This window comes from Cryptotermes secundus, unplaced genomic scaffold (assembly GCF_002891405.2).
Source record: "Cryptotermes secundus unplaced genomic scaffold, Csec_1.0 scaffold1242, whole genome shotgun sequence".
Classification (NCBI taxonomy): Eukaryota; Metazoa; Arthropoda; class Insecta; order Blattodea; family Kalotermitidae; genus Cryptotermes; species Cryptotermes secundus.
Window position 1 is genome coordinate 836,616 of NW_019739237.1, and position 10,043 is coordinate 846,658.

The 10,043-nt window shown below is 37.0% G+C and overlaps 1 long non-coding RNA gene across 3 annotated transcripts in view; it reads right to left on the minus strand.

The window, feature by feature from the left end:
- Positions 1-5,497: 5,497 nt before the first annotated feature.
- LOC111871838 overlaps positions 5,498-10,043 on the minus strand; it is an 11,501-nt gene continuing 6,955 nt past the window's right edge. For all 3 annotated transcript variants that reach the window (XR_002844107.2, XR_002844108.1, XR_002844106.2), the window contains one exon: positions 5,498-9,377. This is a non-coding gene — a long non-coding RNA (uncharacterized LOC111871838). The remainder of the gene's footprint in view (positions 9,378-10,043) is intronic.

The following is a 10,043-nucleotide window of genomic DNA, read 5'->3' on the forward strand; positions in this document are numbered from 1 at the left end:
TAAGAATACACACCTGATGATGGCCATTTAGGGCCGAAACATGTAGTGTGGAGGAGGAAAAGAAGAAAGAACTACAATTAAATTGTTACACTTAAGACGGTGTTTGTCTCATATATATTGTGTGAGTGTAACAGGATGCTCAAATATAATATTGTAAACATTTTCAATGGTTATGCTATTATGTGGTGAGAAAGGACAATACCCATACATATACACATAGAAGTTAATAATAATAACAATAACCCAATAAATTCTTACTTATTTGTGTGCCAGCTCAACATCCTAATAATAATAGTAATTCAATTCATGTTTATTTACGTGCAAACTTAACAGCACAGAGACCAGTTAAAATATCAGCACAAGTACATAGAAATACACAAAAATAATTAAAAACCAAAATACAAAACTTGAGTCTATATTATGGCAATAAATTGATAATAATTCCAAGAAAATTTAAAGTTAACAGGAAAGAAAAATAAAACAAGATCAATATACGTACATACACAGGCCACGCCATAGCTCAAGTGGTTAGTCACTGGCATCCCACCACTGAGGCCCGGCTTTGAGCCAGGGTCTGGTCAAGTGGGATTTGCGGTGGACAAAGTGGCACTAGGATGGGTTTTCTCCAAGTATTTCAGTTTCCCCTGCCAATCTTCATTCCACCAAATTCTCCATCATTATAATCACCCGGTGAGGTACAGTAGGCCAATCAATTGCCGCCATGCCGAGTGAACCCAGTTGGACTCCACCCCCCCACTAAGAGAATTTAATTTAAATTTTACCTACATACACACACATAATATTAGGAGTGTTATAAAATATTATTAACAATTTTGAGTCCAATGTGATTGACAGAAACTGTTCCGATTGCAAATATGTCAAGATCTTTACCCACCGTGTTGGCAGCATAGGCGCATCAAGCAGAAGGACAGTGTTTATTAGAGGGGCAAACACCAAACAATGAGAAGTCCGTAAGATTTCTGGGAGGAACATGAAGGCTAACATTTTCCAAAAGAGAAGCGCAGGATTTAAGATGAAAGACCTGAACAAAAAAAAAGTGCATCAAGGTGATTTCTCCATTTATGTAAAGAATGTAAACTTAGGTTCTCTAAAGCATCAGTATAAGTATATGGAATATGAGGGAAAAAACAAAACAGACGGACGCAAACTTCTGCTGGATGTGCTCAAGCTTATTGGCATCAGTTGAGGTGATGTAGTTCCGAACTACTGAGGCATATTCCAACTTGGACCTGACTAAAGTAAAGTATAGTACATACAGACACTCCAAGGAGGAAAATCTGTAGGTAATGGAGCGAATAAGTCCTAAAAGCTTTATGCATTCAGAATATATGTAATTAACATGTTTGTAAAATGTAGCTTTGAATCAAACAAAACACCCAGGTTATTAATACTGCTGGTGCGTGTAATGATATCATGACAAAGCTGATATTCATAGCTCAGAAAATTTAGCAGTTTCTGTGACAGAACTGTGTCTATATTCCCATTGTTGTATGTTGCAGTTCTCGCAGGCAACACGCATTTTGATGGAGTGTGATGTGGGAGTTCCACAATGAAACCAGTCTAAAGCATTATATCAGCTTCCACTTTGGTTGGTCTAAATCACTTTCATGTATGTCTTACAGAAGTGTTAGAAGTTACAAATGTTTGGTAAAGTTCCTGTGTATATGTAAAATAGACTCTGTATGGTTGCAACTTACCTCTTTTACTAGTTTTTATCGAATAAAGTACAGTCAATGATATCTCTTTCCCAAAACTCACCCTGTAAACTGTGGCTCTCATATCTGCATACAGTATCAGCATATGACAATTTGGATTAACTGACAGTGGGCTTTTGTAAACACATGGTAACTTGAAAAATGTTGTCTTCTTAGATGTGAGGCCATGTAGCCTGGTAGAATGTTACCACCACTTTGGAGGAACATGTAAAGGGATAAGATCCTGAAGATGGAGGCCTCACATTCCTCAGAAATGTTGGTAACATTCTACAAGACTACATGGTGTCACATCCCAGAAGAGTAAACCCTTCGGGGTTACAGCCATATTCCTATGGAAGATCTTAGCCGAAGACTTGTTCGCTTAGAGAGTATACATTGTAATTGCATATACAAGGAATACACAGTCATGAGTAGATAACAGTTGGTTTTAATTTGACATGGGAGTTAGGTGTAGGAATTGAGAACTGAGAGTTGGGTGTTCTGCATTTGTCGATAGTTTTGAATTACATTGCGACAGTGAGGAGGCTACGGCTAGTACTTGGAATGAAGAGCACAGCATTCTGAGTTGTCGCAACGTGTAGATCAGAGAGAGCCCCACGTTTTGGAGGTGACATATTCTTCCTAAACATTGGGCCATCTCTAAACTACACGTTGCTACAATGCAGGGCCCTAACTCCTTATAGACATGGCCATGAAAGAATCAAATCAAACATGGTACTCAGGATGTCTTTGTAAGATACGTAAGTTGCTGTCTGAGTGCAGAGGTAATTGTAAGTGTAAACTGGATAGGAACTGCTGCAGCTTTGGGGGTTGGTGGGAAGATGTTAAGGTATTTTTCTAATTGGTACAGTTAGAAATTTCTTGGCAGCTAATTCCCCAATAATCTGACAAGCCATAGTGGACAGTTTAGGCATCATATTGATGTAGAATTCTGTAATACAAGTTTATGGAAGTATGACTGCCATAACTTGGCTATGGTAAAGACAGATGAGTTTCAGCATAAAAAACAAATAAAGTTGTCCCTGTGCTTAGTGCAGCACTGCACTCAAAATGTGTACAGGGTGCAAATAAAATGAAGTATATGTCAACATACAAAACAACTTCTGCCAGAAGAGTAACATTGTAAAAACGGTTAACAAATAATTTTAAAATATTTAAGAATTTTAATGTGTTGGATGAGTAACATTAAAAAATAATTGGATTGGGAGTAAATTCTGGAAATTCTTGCCCTTTTTTGAAACCTATATTGAATATTTCAGAACATCAAAACATTAAAATTCAGTAGCATGTTGAAAGAATACATGTTGGTTGTGTTTATGGAGGTAAGTAAAACTGCTTTCACTTCGAGACATAAAAAGCTGCAATCGCATTCCCTGTCGACATGAACATGGAACCCTCAGAAGGTAAGTTCGCTGCCCCGTCCCTGAGACCCACATATGTACTGGTTGAATTTGCCTATAAAACTACATGTGCAGTGAATTTACAAATATCATCAGAGCCTGATTGTTTGAAGAGTCCACTTTATGATCAGAATAAACGTAGAATAAATCCCTACAAGATCAGTCATGTTATATCAATATGAATGGTTTGTATAAAGCTGATGACTGGCTGCACCAAACTGTTTAACATGTGCTGAATACAGCAGTCATGACAAACACTGGATGAATGATCGAGCATGACAAACATTAGCTCAGTGGTAAAGCAGTTGGCTTGTATGCACAAGAACATGGGTTCAAGTCCATGTGGAATGGGACTAGAATGAAGTAACGAATCATGAAGGGGTGAAGCCAAGTTAATATACATGAAATAATACTTAATGCACAATTTGCAGGTACAGTAGAAAATACAAACAAAACCCTGTACTTTTTGTTCCAGTAACCTTCAACAACCTTCAAGAGCAGAGCATTGCCGCAGCCCCAAGCTTTCAGCCTTGGATTTGATAGTTTGACTGCACATATAGCTGTATTTCCGAAGAAGGGGATGCAGTGGCCAATCAGCATCAAGGGTCAGAGCCAAGTTAATGTACATGAATCTAGTGCTAATTGCAAGACTCAATATATTGCAAGAAATGTAGACAAACCCCTGAACACTCTAAACTTGTAACCTCGAAAATACTTTCAAGAGTACATTTATAGCTACAGGATGTGAGGGTAAACTCTGTTTCCTTGATTCATCATCTGTGCAAGCCAAGTGGTCAATCCACGTTCAATAAACTCTTTTAATTTATGCTGAAATGCTTGCTCTGGGGAAACCATTTATTCTGTATGTCTTCTGTGAGGCATCAGCTGACTAGTTGACCACAACCACCTTAATCCCAGGGGTAAAGCACAATTTCCTTGTGCAGCACCACCCCAGGTTCAATCATGTGGTTTCATACTCTACTTGATATAGGGTCTGAAGCTTGCCTTCAGTGTAAAGCAGATGAACCAAGTGGATGAGAACTGACTGGTTGGCTTGAAAAAATGGCTAATTGAAGAAATGAAGTTTATCCTCATACCCTATCTAGGAGATAAATGTTCAACTGTAGCAGTGATGTTTAATCCTCATCAGAAAGTTCACAGCTTTGGCTTGAAATGTGCTCTTGAAGGTTTTAGAGGTTATAAGATCAAAACAATCACAGTTATATATACATTTCTTGTATCTTCAAATATTTGCATTTAGCACTACATTAATGTATTTGTACATAGACTTGGCCCCTGAACATTGATGCTTATTGCCTACTGTAACTCATTTTTCGGAAATATGGCAACATTTGCAGCCAGATGCCCAGAGCTGTAACATGTCTTGTTTTCTTGAATGTCAAAAAATTGCGGGTTTTGTTTACATTTCTTGCTGTACCTATAAGTAGTGCAGTTGGCACCGAATTCACGTGGATTCATGTGCCCCTGCCCCTTAATGTTGGTTGGCTNTCCGGGTTTTCACAAAAACCAATCAGGTTTTCAGAAAAACCTTCCGGGTTTTCCAAGTAACCGGGTTTTGTTTACATTTCTTGCTGTATGTACAAAATGTGCTCAAAGACTGTCTTGCTCCGGGTTTTACAAATAACCTCCGGGTTTTCAGAATAACCACCGGGTTTTCAAAATAACCGAAGACCATTAAAACGAAAAAGTACCGGGATTTTTAAATTTAATTCATTTGCCATCAATACTGTGCTCCTGAAGGTCATCCAAGGTACCAGGTTTTCCTGATAACCGAAGGCCATCAAAACAAAAGTATCAGGTTTTCCTGCTAACCAAAAACCATTAAAACGTAAAGTACCGTTTTTTTTATTTAATTCCTGATTGCAGAAATTTTGTTCATCTTTGTCCATAGCTTCTGTAGTGTGGTAAAATGGTGCATCTTGAAGACTTACTCATTACCAATAGAAAACTGCAGTCATCCTTGTTAGTAGTAGCAGCAGCACTATTATTGTGAAATACTCGTTCCTATGTCACGTTTCCTTTCTACTCATATCTGTAACTGACTTACCTGTAGGAATATTTTAATGATACATCAATCATGGATGAAAAGGTTCAGGGAAGGAAGCATACACAGACATCAATGAGATCTCATGACCCTGTTTTAAAGGAAGAAAGTTATGACATGAGCTGATAAAATATTCTTGGGCTATCAGCCATGTCTGACGATAGGGAGGGAGATGTCTGTGCAACATCGGTGATACTTAACCAATTGACATGGCTGAAAGCCAGAGCATATTTCATCCAATGTAGCTGCCACGAAAGCTTCAAATCTTATGTTTAATGTGAGGTTTACACTGTAGATAAAAGGTAAAGTAGGGTAATTTTATTTCAGATGTACACAGTATTTGTTACATGCCACAGAAATTTCAAAATGTGACTACCCATACATGAATAGACAGCTTATAGCATTTTCTTATTCTGAACTGCTATAAAAAAACTGGCTCTTTTAATATAATATCACTGTTAGAGACAGAAGTTATGGCTGCCATAGGCATTCTGTGTTCCACGTAGTGATGTGATACAATGGCATGTGTGCTCTGTACGCAGGACACCACTGGAGGTTAAGCAACAAATATTAAAATATGGATTTCAATTAACATTATGAAATTTCCAATTTCACAATGTGGGATATTTCATTTGGAAGTGTATGTCTTCTCCTGGTGACAGAGGCATGCTGAAAGTAATGGCTCCCGATTTCTTTTCCATAACAGCAATTTCATTCATGCACAGCATCCTAATTCACCCTTCTTCTGACCTCTCTTGATGGGCCAGCAAGCAGTTCATACTAAAGCAGGTCTAAATTACTTATAATTGACAGCATTAAAATGAAACAACATGTTTCAAACTTGCATATACCAAGGCATACCTCTACTTCTGTAAGTGTGGCAGGACAGAACTACATTTTCACCACTGTCTTATGAAGGCATTACTTTTCAGCATACCCTTCCAGGATGAATGTTGCTAATACCAAAGCCCACTAGTGAACACATCATGTTCCACAGTCATATACCCAGTTTTGTCAAGATCTGGTCTGATATCTTCCTTCCACCACTTTTGCTTTGCCAAGTGGATGCTTTCCAGCATGTTCCAACAAAAATATTGCACGTATTTGTGTTCAATTCTTTATTGGAGTCCATCGTAACACAACAACATAATGGTCAAGGTTAAAATTACCCAGCTACATGTTTCGCAATTTTAAAGCCATCGTCAGGCAAAACACACGATTACTATATTCAGACACAATTAGTAATCATGTGCTTTAGAAAGTTGAAACATGTAGCTAGGTAACTTTAACTTTCACCGTTATGTTGTTGTGTCACGACGGACTCCAATAAAGAATGGTATATAATAACACAACAGGATGCATGAAATGAAATGTATTTGTGTTCCCCCCATCTGAGCTACAAGTCCTTGATGTAACTTTCCTGACAAAACTGGAAAGCTGTATAATCATCAAGTTCCTTGGTGGGGATGCTGTGTGCTATAACACTGTGTTGTAGTCAGAAGGCGGATACCAGGGTTCTGGTGAAACACAGTCTGATAGGTGGATACTAACGTTTAGGTGGAATGTGTGCCTCCATCTTTAGGATGACTCCAGATATCAGCCATTCAGATTATGTAGGTACAGATGTTTCAATTCACAATATTAAATCAGATCATCCACAAACAGCAGTTTCATTTGGCTGATGATACGGGATATGATACTGTGTATGTTGGTAGAAGTTCAATGACATTTCAGAGGAACACAATGCCTTCAGCTTCAATTTTCCATCCTGAAGATGGATTACAGAGCATTACATTTCAGAAGACTTGTCCTCAATAATATTGCGGATGTGACAGAATGTACGTAGTAGAAGTCTACCTTTACGAATGTGACAGTACGTTCCTCCAAAATCTTTGTGGACTCCTACCCACCTATACAGCGTCACTTCCAACTTCCTCATGATCACTGCCATGAATATCTCATGTAACACTGGTGCTTGTAGATGACTGTACTTCCATTCATGAACAAGAAATATTGACACACTACAACCATACAGTAATTGTGCTGTACTGATTAAACTGAACTGTGATCAGCACAGATGAATTACATTACATAATGAAATAAATTCTCAAAACAAGTCTTCATCACAGTAGTGAGTTTGTTAGGAAATCTGTACAAATTAATTAGAAATGGCAAGTCTACCATTGCAACCATTTAAAGCTATCGGCCTCACGCTTCAGTGGCCCAGCCTGGGCTCCAACTGCACGTGGTCACCTCACGTTTACAGTGAAACTCTGAGTGCATACAAACATATCATGAAATTTAAGCATTTTCATATCATTTTTCCTAAAGATGATATACATTAAAAACTACACCAAGTAAAACCATTTTATTGTACCCTTCTCAAAAGGATACTGAACAATAAAGAAAAAAATCTTCAGTTTCTTTTGATAGGTGTGTCATACCTTTTGTTTGAAAACCATTTACTGAAAAATTAATTACCTATGGTAAGGACAGATAGTAATGACCATCAATTACCATAAGCAGACTGCTCTGAGTGAGAATGTTACAAACTGAAATCAACTCCACACACAATTCCAACCTTACAAGTAACCACACTAACTGAACTACATAATCGGCATGCACCTAATGGAGTAGGTGTACATGTTTAAATTATAATCCCTATCTCATGAAGAAATACACAAATGTTAACTACTTTTGTAATAATGTGATTTCAAGTAAATTTCTATTAACAGAGACTAAAACATACTGAAACTGTCTTAAATAATCAGGTGGCTGGAATATATGTGACTGAGGATGTCAACTTCCAGTTATACATTACTGATATCAAGGAAAATGTAAGTTTGGGAACACCTGGAGTCTGTCTGTGTACCTACTTAAGTGAAGACTAGTAACACATCAGGATTACAATTCAGACTTCAGATAATGTTCAGCACTGACTTATATATTCATTTTGGGTTCAAATCATTATCACCACCCCCAAGAAGATGCCTTAAGATCAGTCTTACACAGTTTCATGACCTGACATTATTATTGGCCAAGTATATGTGGCTTTCGAGATTTTGTATACCTACAGAAGACTCTTGATCATCTGCATGTGGATTAAAGACAGGCCTTTTATAACCACATATAAGATTTGTAACCACCGTCCAGTGTGATTTATAGAAGCTGTTTCTAATTTTTCATCCTTTATATGTTTCAGTTAAAACGGCCATCTTCAGAAGGATATTATCAACACTTATGGAAACTACTGTTACATGTCATAGATATATATGTTATATCATTTAACGAATATTAAGGTGTACATTGATTTTTTAAAACATCTAAAATTATTACAAAAGTGTAAGGACAAGAAACCAAACTGGTTCTAGTTTAAAACAAATACTGAACATTATTTTGTAAACAGACTAATTGTAATAATTTTTAGATGTTTTAAGATATCAATGTACATCTTAATATTAGTACAAAGATATAACATATATATGTATGTATGACATGTAACAGCAGTTTCCATATGTGTTGATAATATTTTTCTGAAGAGGGTCATTTTGACTGAAACATATAATCATACTGGACAGTGGTTAAAAACCTTATATACATTTCTAGTGTGACAGACCAGGATGAACCAAGTTACTTTTATAACCCATTACAAATGTTTCAGTGATATATCAGTGGTGCTTTACAATGATTTGCAGTAGACTGTGCATCTTCTGATTCTGTTGCTTGTACAATTTTACAGCTTTTCACACTGGCCTACAACTGAACAAGGGTTTCTTTCTTCCCTTGGAAGGATACAATATTGCTATTGCAATCAAGAACGGCCAAATGTAATTACTGATTAATGTCTGATTTAGCTTAGAGGCTGTTAATCTGGCTCAAGTCTTGTAAGCAAGTAACTAATCACTAGAAATTGTACTTTTCAGCTTACAGGTACCAGCAGGAGAGCCACGGTACTCATGTGAATGTGACATAAACTCTGTGGCCTTCCTCCCAGTACACTTACGCACTGTCAGCAGCTGCAAGTTGTGTCTTATTTAAAAAGAAAGATGATATTCCAGACAGTAAGGAACAATAAAGACAGTAAGGAACAATAAAAACATAAGTCCACGCCAAAGTTCAGAGTTGGTGCCAGCATATTTCATGAAGAATTTCAGTTTTGTTTTTGAGATGGTTGCTCTGAAAAAGAAAGAAATAAAGGAAATGTAGTAATGCTCATGTTAAAATTGAAGATCTCACAAAAACCTCACATGGTGGTTCTCTTTTTGAAAATGAAATTTTATTTTCTCCATCAAAAACAGAAATTTTTAGTAAAGCTTCACAGTACCAAGGAGGAAAGTCTTATTAATCAATCCATCATTAAAATGACATTTTATAGTGTACAGTCTACAAATTATAAGAAGACAAGTGACATGCTCAGAGAAAAACAAATATTTAATTTGCAGCAGTATAATCACCATATGACATTATCAACATTACTATATGGCTTCCCATCTACTCAGCCTTTAAGTTAGAGCTATGAATTACTCTTATTTGCAATGTCAAGATTAGACACATTTTGAACTGAGTTCACTGGTTCCATCTAGTAATCTGTGTTCTCGTGTCTAAGTCTGTCAGTTAATGAATACAATTTTTTTTATGAAGAAAGCAGTCTTCTGGGATTTGGCACCGTGTATATGTGGTGTTAACCGAAGTTTCGGAGGAACGTATCGCCTCCATCTTCAGGGTAGAAGAAAAAATATAAGAAATCTGCAAGCGAAGAGACCGTGAGAACCGGTAAATGCATCAGGGTAGAAGAAAAAATATAAGAAATCTGCAAGCGAAGAGACCGTGAGAACCGGTAAA